Source organism: Pholcus phalangioides, unplaced genomic scaffold (assembly GCF_987345545.1).
Source record: "Pholcus phalangioides strain wild (caught in Gottingen) unplaced genomic scaffold, Ppha-v1.0 ptg000030l_1, whole genome shotgun sequence".
Taxonomy (NCBI): Eukaryota; Metazoa; Arthropoda; class Arachnida; order Araneae; family Pholcidae; genus Pholcus; species Pholcus phalangioides.
In genome coordinates, this window is record NW_028301620.1 from 3,052,846 (window position 1) to 3,062,856 (window position 10,011).

Consider the following 10,011-nt stretch of genomic DNA (forward strand, 5'->3'; position numbering starts at 1 on the left):
TTTTTTGAAGATCACAGTTTGGGTGTTTCATTTGAGAGAAATTCAAGTTGTCATTGAAAAAATGATAATATTTTTGAATAAATCATTGAAAATTCTGTAAGAATATGACCTTAGAATTGAGACGTGCTAACATGTCCGGTGGTAAAAGTATGTTATTTAGAACGCTTGAGCCCAATTTATAAACTAAATTTATTTTGTTTTTCAAATCCCCGTTTGACTTAAGGCATTGAGCCACTTGTTAAGACACCAGTACACAGAGTAGACGATTATTAAAATTGAAAAATGTTCAAAGTCATCTAAAATATTACATATTGTAAAATGCTAAAAGAAATTTTGGTATAAAAAATATTTTTCTATTTTCAATTTAGTTCAAAAAACAAATACATTTTTGCCATTCAAATAATAATAGTATAAATCGTCTTCTCTTTCGCTAAATGCGAATAAATGCAAAATATTAGTAACAATAATAAAAATAATATTTTTTTTGTATGCCCATATAACATTTAGATGAAAAAATAACATCGTAACGCTTTTTACGAAATTTCTCATTTCTTCACGTTGCTTTTAGTAAAAGCCTTTAAAATTGTACCGAGGCTGTTAGATGACGAGTCATTAGGTTAGAAACTGTTTCAACGGCTTGAAAAAAAAAGACAATAAATCTTCCGGAGAAGGCGGATCCACGAACCAGAAAAACAAAAAAAGACCACCAAAAAACAATGTTCTTTTTTTTTTCTTCTGGTCCCGAACATATACTTTTATCCGAATTACAGAGACATCAGATTCAAAATAAGACAAACAAATAGAAAGGCTCTAGTCGAAAATTGTCCGATCAATCATATGTACATGCCATTCCCACTAACATTTTCAATCCCAGAACGTCCGGATTATTCACGTTTTTTTTATATTCTTTCCATCTTCTCTCGCTGTTGGTTTACCACCCATTTCGTCTTCTTTTTTTTTTGTCTGTTCAGCCAAAAATGATGTGAAAAAAACCCTTTTTGTATACGAATATTTCTTATTTTAAGATTTTGTATCTTTCTGATAGAAGTAAGCGGCGCTTAAAATCCCATTAGCATCCGGGAGATTGTGGCAGATGGAAGTAGGCGCACCATCTACCAAATAACACTTTTTTTTTTATCTTAGTTTTCCTCTTATGTGATATATAATTTCTTTTCTTATTTCCAAATACTAACTTAACACGGTTTTTTTTTTATTGTTGTCTCATACCCGTTAACGCGTTTTTGGTTCATGCGAAATTTTGTTGTCACTTGATAGATTATCTTTTGGCAAGGCATTGGTTGGTTGGTTGTGTTTGGACATGGAAACATACACCGTTGTCTGTTCTGTCTCATTCGCTGGGTAACGGAAACTTCCATTTGATGAATAAAGAGGGAGGATAAACGAGAACAATGCTGGTCTAGGAAGATGATCGATTACATTCAACAAAAAATTGGCGGTGGTGAATGTGTCATAGAAATGACGGTGAAATTCGAGATGATCACTTTATGTATTCGTTTTATTCTTTTGTATTGAATTACGTAGAACACACATTCTAACGATAATGTCTTATTCGTCACCTCTGAGAAAACATACCGCTGCTTGGCAGATAAGTTGATAGAGGATTAGACTTCGGCTAAATTAGGCTATGTTCGAACCATGGCATTTAAGAACAGTTGCCTAGCATCGAAATATATTTCCTCTATAGCAGCGTTTCTCAAATTTTCTAAACCCATAATAATTTAACGACATCAGTTTTATTTTTCGCAGGTGGATTCAGTGAATTAATAGAGATGGTTTTAAAATTTTATTTTTCCAAATATCAATCGTTTTATTGCAAGGCGGGGTATACACTATAAAAAATCGATGTATAAAAGATATTTTGCAAAACACAAGAATTGAAGAAAAAACAACCAATAAGGCTATTGGTTACATTCACTTGAACGTGACTATACGCCTATCGGTATCATTTTTAAAGTTTTAATAATAATAACGCGATCTTCACGTATTCCCAAGGGATCAGCATGATCCGTCCAGGGAATTTGTTAGTGTTAGTAAACATCCATGCCCGAACCGGGATTCGAACCCAGACCTGCACAGTGAGAAGCTGGTTCACTAACCACTCGCCTGCCAGGCGGCATTTACGAAAGAGCTTTTATCAAACTTTTATCGTGTATTACCAACCTAACGCTATTTCTAGAGGTTTATACTGAAAAATTTTAAATTTCTTTTAGAAATATTGTCGAAATTCTGTTTTTACTGCTGCAGTGAAAAAAACGTTGGCATAACTATACTCTGCGGACTAAGAACAAATATCGTTATACAGGGGTTATCGCTGTATCGAGTGGCAGAAGTTTCACATTAGCATGTAGACCTATTAAAACAAGACATATTTACGGATTTATTGTTATATCGAGTATGTTTGTAGCGAGGTTTCACTGTATTTCGTTGCTAAGAAGCTACAACAAACTACAGATTAAAAATGCCTAAATACAAAACATGTAGAAATTATTTGCATATGCATTTGGCCTATACATATGTGTGTTAGGGGATATTTCTGTAAATGTGAATATGCACTAAGAAATAGAAAATATGTATTTTAATAAAGTATATGGTTTTTTTTGCATGGTGATTTTTTAATGCATATTTTGGCATTTTTGGCAGTATTTTGGAATTATTAACTTTACAGGATTTTTTATGTACATAATTTAAAAAAAAAAATGCTCCCCACGGACTCGACAAGAAATTTAGGCGCCGCAGTGAACGTGTTGAAAGGAAAAGCCTATGTAGCGATTAGCGATATATGGTGATCTCGTTGGCCATGCTATTGGTCCATTGCGTCCGATCCATCAGTTTGGATAAGACGCGTCCAAAAATTAGCGAACAACCGTACCGTTTTGTGGACGGGGGCCTATCTTGCTAGATGGCAAAAGTGGGTTGTGAATTTTTCATTTGGGGCGCTGCATAAAGTTGCAATATATTCAGGTAAATGTTTGCTGTTCCACACACAGGAGATAAAAAAATAAAAACAATTAAAACGTCATCAACTATCCTTTATGAAAATATGAAATATTTTTGACAGCATCTTACTCGGTGCCCCGAAAACGAGAAAATCTTTCGATAGTTTGTGAGCATTTGAACTAACATCCCCCCCCCCCTATTGATAAGTGCCCTACAGAGCCACTTTAGTGATCTCTAAATGTTTCGCGGATCCAAGTGATCCGTAATTTATGCCGCGGATCACTTAAATAATCTGAAAATGCGCCGCGGGTAACTAGAGTGATGTAGAATCGCACTGGGGGCACTTAAGCGCTCTAAAACTCCGTCACATGTCACTCAAGGGATCTCTAAATGTGTCACGGATCGCTTAAGTGTTCTGGAACTGTGTCACGGGTCATTTAAGCGATCTGTAAATGTGCCGCTTAGTTCATTTTTACAAAATTAGGTTTAAGGAGGGCAGGCCGCATCAGACAACCCCCAGGGCCATATTTTGTCCGCTGGCCAAGGGCCTTTATGCGATTAATCATTATATGGCTTAGAAGGGGGGTCGCAATGAATTTATTAAAGATAAATTTTGAGTTCATAGCCTTCAAATAACATTGAAATGAACAGAAATTGATTATAATAACATATAAAAGTATTTTCTTCTTAAATTTCAATTAAAAAATTATTTTTTTGCATTAAAAAAAATAAATTTTTGATCTTCGGGGGGTTTACGTCTCTGTTCCCACCAATATGCGTTAGGATTCCGAGGGGCAGAGCTGATGATGAAATTTTGCTGACAAGGGGGGAGGGTGTCGGAGTTTTGGTGATTCTTGTTGACGGGACGGGGGTCAAAAATGGATAAAAATTTGCTTACGTAATACTTGAACGGCCCCTTATACATTTTAATGTTAAAATGGGTACGTTACTCTGAAAGAGTGATGCACTGGTGGTAATGCATAATCACCAGTCGTCGATAAAGACAGTTTGATTAAATTTCACTATATTTATTACTTTCACCGGTGATTATGCATAGTTCTCAAATAAAGTTGGAAAGTCTGATAAATGTGGAAAAATGTATAACTTGTCTTCTCTTCATTAATCGACTAATTATTTCTGTATGTTAATTATTTTATTCCCGTAAGTGATACGTGCCGTACACGTGTTTTTCAATACAAATTAAATTAAAATAAATGCGAAGGAGATGAAAACATTCATAACAACATTTATGGGACTTGGTAATGTTGGCTTTCCTCGCACGTTATTAACAAACAAAACATTAGCATTCGAATTCACCATTCTGAACCATGGTTATGTTCAGTTAATTAATCAATTACTTGACAATTTATCATATTTATCAATACACCTGTGGATTAAACATAATCTGAGTTGAATATCATAAAGTCTCGGTTTATGACAAAAAAAATTTAAGATTTAGAATTTGGAAAAAAAAAAAGTTTGCCTGATTTCACTGTCCGCTAACGGGTAATGTCCGTTGGGGGAAGGTTCCACTGCAGTTTTATTTTCTTAAATAAAAACCCCAAAACATGAGAAGAAAGCAGTCTCAAAACAGAGCTATCTCATCTAAGTTCTCTAATCACTATTACGTATCACACGCACTATTTTGCGTAATTATGTCTGGATAGGAAAATGTATATTTGCGTAGAGAGTGAAGGAATTTACGCGAAACGCCAACGCAAATGCGCCGGAAACCTATTTTTTCCTGCATACTCCTCCTCCTTTTATTCGCCGTCTATGGCCAAGAGGCGTCAACATCACACCATTACACATAGCTTGACCCCTTTTAAAGTCACACATGCCAGCAAAATGCTGCCAATGGAATTCTAAGCAACTTTTCTGTTCTCGGTAACGCCCTGTCAGCGATTCTGACGTATTAAACTCACGATCGCTATAACGCAATCACAATTTCATGACTTGTTGGTGGAATCTCTCTCTCTTCTTCCATCCGAAATCAAAACAAACATCAACTACGTTGTGGGATCTTACAAAAACATTGCTCTCGATATTGCCAAGTTTTTCCGATGGGTACAAGCGTTGATATTTCCGACATGTCATTGGAATTACGTGTCAGTTTTTTTTCGTGCTCAGTTCTGGAAATATTTAGTGGCAACGACCTGTAAGTGAGATTGATTCGAGTGGAATGGTCGTTACCTATGATTTCATCTCGACGTGATGGCTCGAAAGTCAATTCAGCCAATAATATGTAAAGGTAAATGCTATAATGGATATAAGTTCTCATTCTAATGATATTGGATTATCAACAAATTTTTTCCACCCATGTTCACCACTTAAGGGGTGTCACCACCCTTGAGAGAAGTCGAATTTTCAAAAACTACTTCAAAACATATTTCATGCAATAAAATACTAGGAATTTCACTCCAATCGGTTAATTTGTTCTTTAATAAGAAAAGAAAGAAATAATGTGTGGGTGTGTGTGTGTGAATTACAGTAAAACCTCGATAAGTCGTCACTCAGGTTATCGAAAAACTATGACGGCTAAAGCGGAGAGACGACTTAAGCGAAGTGCAGTCAGTTTCAATGTGCAATATTGTGAAAAATAATATAACATTCATTAAAATTATAATATTAACAAATATAATAGATTTCAAAAGAAAAAATTAGAAATTTTAAACTTTTTCGATGTCTTAGTACTTAAAAAATCGTGGTAAAATATATACTGATTTATTATAGTAATTTTCAATTTTTACTAATCAGATCACCTGTTACAAAATAGTTAACTTTTCTTCAAAAGATCACATTCATTTCACATATAGATGAAATTTGATTTTTAGTGCTTTAATTCTTCATCAGCAGTTCATGATACAACTATAAGGGCCCACTTTTGACATGAGGAGGTCCTGGGCAGAGAAAAGCAGACATTTGAAGATCTCAACTTGGGGAAAAAATGTCTTGTTTTTCAACAAACATATTTTGTTTGAAATTGGAATCCTAAAATAGCTGGGGCCCATGTAGAAATCGGGTCCAGCTTGAACAGTCCCTAACGTTTCAAAAACTTTAGTCGGCAAATGAACTTCATCAGCGTAACTTTCGTTACTTGAGCTGTTCCGTTTTGGTACAGAAGGCTTCTATGGTGACTTTTAAGCAAATGACGACGCTGTTATCAAACTCTTTGTTTTAAATGGAAGTCCTCTACTCCTCTCTCTCAAACTTTTCCATAGTGATGACGAGTTAACCGAAATTTGAGACGATTAAACGAGGGTTTCACAACAAGTGCTAGTAAAGGACTTCCCGTCCAGCTATTGTTGTCTATGGAAGCTGCACGGGTCCGAAGAAAAACGACTTAATCGGAGTGACGACTTATTAGGGTGATGACTGAACAAGGTTTTACTGTATAGTGTCAACGTATACCAGAAAAAACACATTCAACGCAATTTTCTCAGATTGTAGTTTTTGAGTTCGTCAGTAAGATAGAAAAAAAATACTTGCCCAAAAATTTTCCGAAATTTTGTACAGGTGTTTATTCAACACGTGCTACAAAAATGGACCTCGGACATAGCAATTAACTAATTGAAGACGAATTTAGATTTTTGAAATTTAAATATTTTTCACTCTAAAAATTCATAAAATTCTAACGAATGATCGGATGTCCAAAATCAGTTGCATTTTACTAACACATGTTGAATAAACATTTGTGCAAAATTTCAAAAGTTTTGGGGCAGAATTTTTTTCTAATCTTATGGAAGAGCTCAAAAACTGCAATCTGAGAAAATAACATTCGAAGCGTTTTCTCTTGTGCATACGTTTACACTATGATTCATAGGTTCTTTCTTTTATTATGCAAGAACGAATTAACCGATAAGCACGAAATTTTTAGTGTATTATTTGAATTTTTTAAGGAAATATTTTTTGAATTTTTTAAGGAAATATTTTTTGAATTTTTTAAGGAAATATTTTTTGAATTTTTTAAGGAAATATTTTTTGAATTTTTTAAGGAAATATTTTTTGAATTTTTTAAGGAAATATTTTTTGAATTTTTTAAGGAAATATTTTTTGAATTTTTTAAGGAAATATTTTTTGAATTTTTTAAGGAAATATTTTTTGAAGTAATTTTTGAGAATTTGACTTTAAGGGTGGTGACACTCCCTTAAGGGGTGTTGCGACCTGTCAGGCTTCAAAATGTCAGTTTTTCGAGATTAACTTTAGAAAAAAGTTATTTCATTCAATTGTAAGTCATTTGTAAAAAAAAACAAAAATTTCGTGTCAATCGGTTACTTGGTTCTTTCAAAAAAAAAAGAAAAAAAATAGAATTAATAGATGACAGTGTGTGTAAGGCCGGCATTACACTAAAAAAGTTTTTGTATAAAAGATCTTTTATTAAACTTTTATAGTGTAATCCCGACCTTGAAGTATTCAAGAAAAAAACTTTTTACACGTTTCTCTCAGATCGAATTTCTGAGATTGTTTCAGCCCATCCGTAAGATTAAAAGAAAAACTAATGCACTAAAAATTCTGAAATTTTGTGGAAATGTTTATGTGACATGTGATAGTAAAATGAACTTCCGGTTTAGCAATTGAGAAATCGGAAATATTTTTTAAAAACGTTGAATTCTGGTTTTTGAATTTTTTTTTTTTTGACTTTTTAAAATTCGTAAAATTTTAAATTAATCGTCAGACATCAATGATTCATTTTACTGACACATGCCGTATTCCTGTTAAAGAAATTCAGTTCAGAAATTTTCATGCAGTTGTTTTTTTTTAATCTTACGCACAAACTCAAAACTGCAATCTGAGAGAATCGCGTTTAAAGTGTTTCCTCTTTTATAATGTTACGGTAAATGTGATAAATCTTGTCATTATATATAAAAACGGGTTATTATGCATAATTGCAGAGCAGTTCGGTGACTTCGATAAATTTCCATACATTTATCACTTTTACCGGTGATTATGCACAGTACCCAAGCGTCGTTGGTAAATTTCCCTAAATTAACCACTTTTACCGGTAATCTTTCATAACACCCAAGCATCGCGTCGTTGGTAAACATGATAAATCGTTCTATATGATATACAGTAAAACCTCTCTTTTGTGGACACCGGTGGACAAAAAAATTATTCCGTCGAAGAGGGGGATTGTTAATCAGGGGTTTGAAATGCATATTTTTAATAAAAATATACATTATTTTTAATAAAAATAAGCATTAGACAAGGGAAATTTATTGGATGACGAGGGTCACCGCATCTGAGGGGGTATCTGTTGAGAAGAGTTTTTTGTACTATACATCAGGGGAGGCCAACTGCTAGCCCGTGATGTTATTTTGTGCGGCTCGCGACTAGATACAATTACTGTGTATTAAATAGACTTTTCTAATCGCTATTTACGCCATCATTTTCAACAGAGGATCTAATTAATAGACTATTTACACACATTATTTCTAGTGACGATAGTAATTAGCCATGTTATCATCACATTGCCTTTTCGTACGTATTGCTCTTAAAGTTTGTTACATAGACGCCCCCCCCCCCTTTCTTGACGTCAACTGGTTGGGCTAGTTGTCTTTTCGTGGCCTCTGTATTTGTAGCTGAATGTATATTTGGTGTTCCGCTCACAGTGATGACCTTTTTCGAAGTGTATGTCAATTCATAATTGCACCTAGAAATTTCACTTGGCTATATATAGGGTACGCAGACCCTAATAATTTCAAAGTCAAAAATGCATCATATCGTATGGATGGGTTGATATTGTGTCGTTGAAGAAGAGAGTCCCACACCAGGACACCATGATTTTTTGTGACCAAATCAGAGAAGCAGTCATCGCTAAATTTCAACATACAAGGTGGGTGACACGTTCTCAAAACAAAAATACCGATATTGTGTTCCAAGAAGGTAACTCAAGTAATAAGAATACACGTATTGCACAAATCTGGTTCTGTGTAATCATATCGACATACAGGAGCACCGTATCCTTCCTCATTCACAGGTAGTTTGTCTGATCCAAGCGAAACTAGTTAATTTTATTTCGTTATAACCACGTGTTTATATTTACATTCCGGATGGTCAATACTATATGCAGGAATGACTTTTTGCGCGCTTTCCATTCCCGCAATAAAATTTCCCTCGAAGTCTACCGGTGTGTGAATCAATTCTTTGAGCGTCTATTGAAAGCGTGTGACCCAAACCAGGGTCAGCACCAGGCAGGAGGCAACGAGGCCGCCTAGGGTGGCATGATTGCAGAGGCAGCATTTTTTATGACATATTTATTATGACGGTGACAGATTTATTATTTTCACTATCGCAAATTATTACACATCGAAATAATTTTGAAGAGAAAGTGTGGATGAATAAGCGCAGGCGAAGGCAATACTTTTCAGAGTTGAAATGCTATTCAACTTTGTGCTTGAAATGCTATTGAATGCTTAGTTCATCTCAACACACCTCCATTCCTGCATTTCCAAAAACTTTACACTAAAAGGTAGTGTAAAGAAAATAAATTATTTCGATATTTAAATTTTTTTTTTTTACTAAAATGTTTGAAAATATTTTAAATTTTTGATCATCTTGTGGAATGCACGGGGCTCCCCATATTCACTCCTGCGTACTATGCCTGTGGTCACAAACGGATGAACTCGGGGATGTCACTTCGCTAGAAAATTTCGCTGCAACCTATAAATAGGGTAGGGAAAAAAAAAACAGATTATGCAGAGAAATAGCGCGGAGAATCTCTCAGTCAAGTGGTTAGGGAACTATCCACTCACTGTGCAGGTCTGGGTTCGAATCCCGGCTCGGGCATGGATGTCTACTAACACCAACAAATTCCCTGGACGGATCCCTTAGGAATACGTGAGAATCACGTTATTATTATATAAAATCACGATTTTAAAAACTAAGAAATGAGGAGAGTGTTTCTTGGATTTTCAATAGTAAATTTTGTCTTTGGATTCAGGATAAATATTAATTTATTAATTTTCATGCTTTCTCATAAAAGTGCGCAAAAAAGCACATTTGTGATACTTGATTGTGCTATTTATAACATATATATATATATATATGGTATAA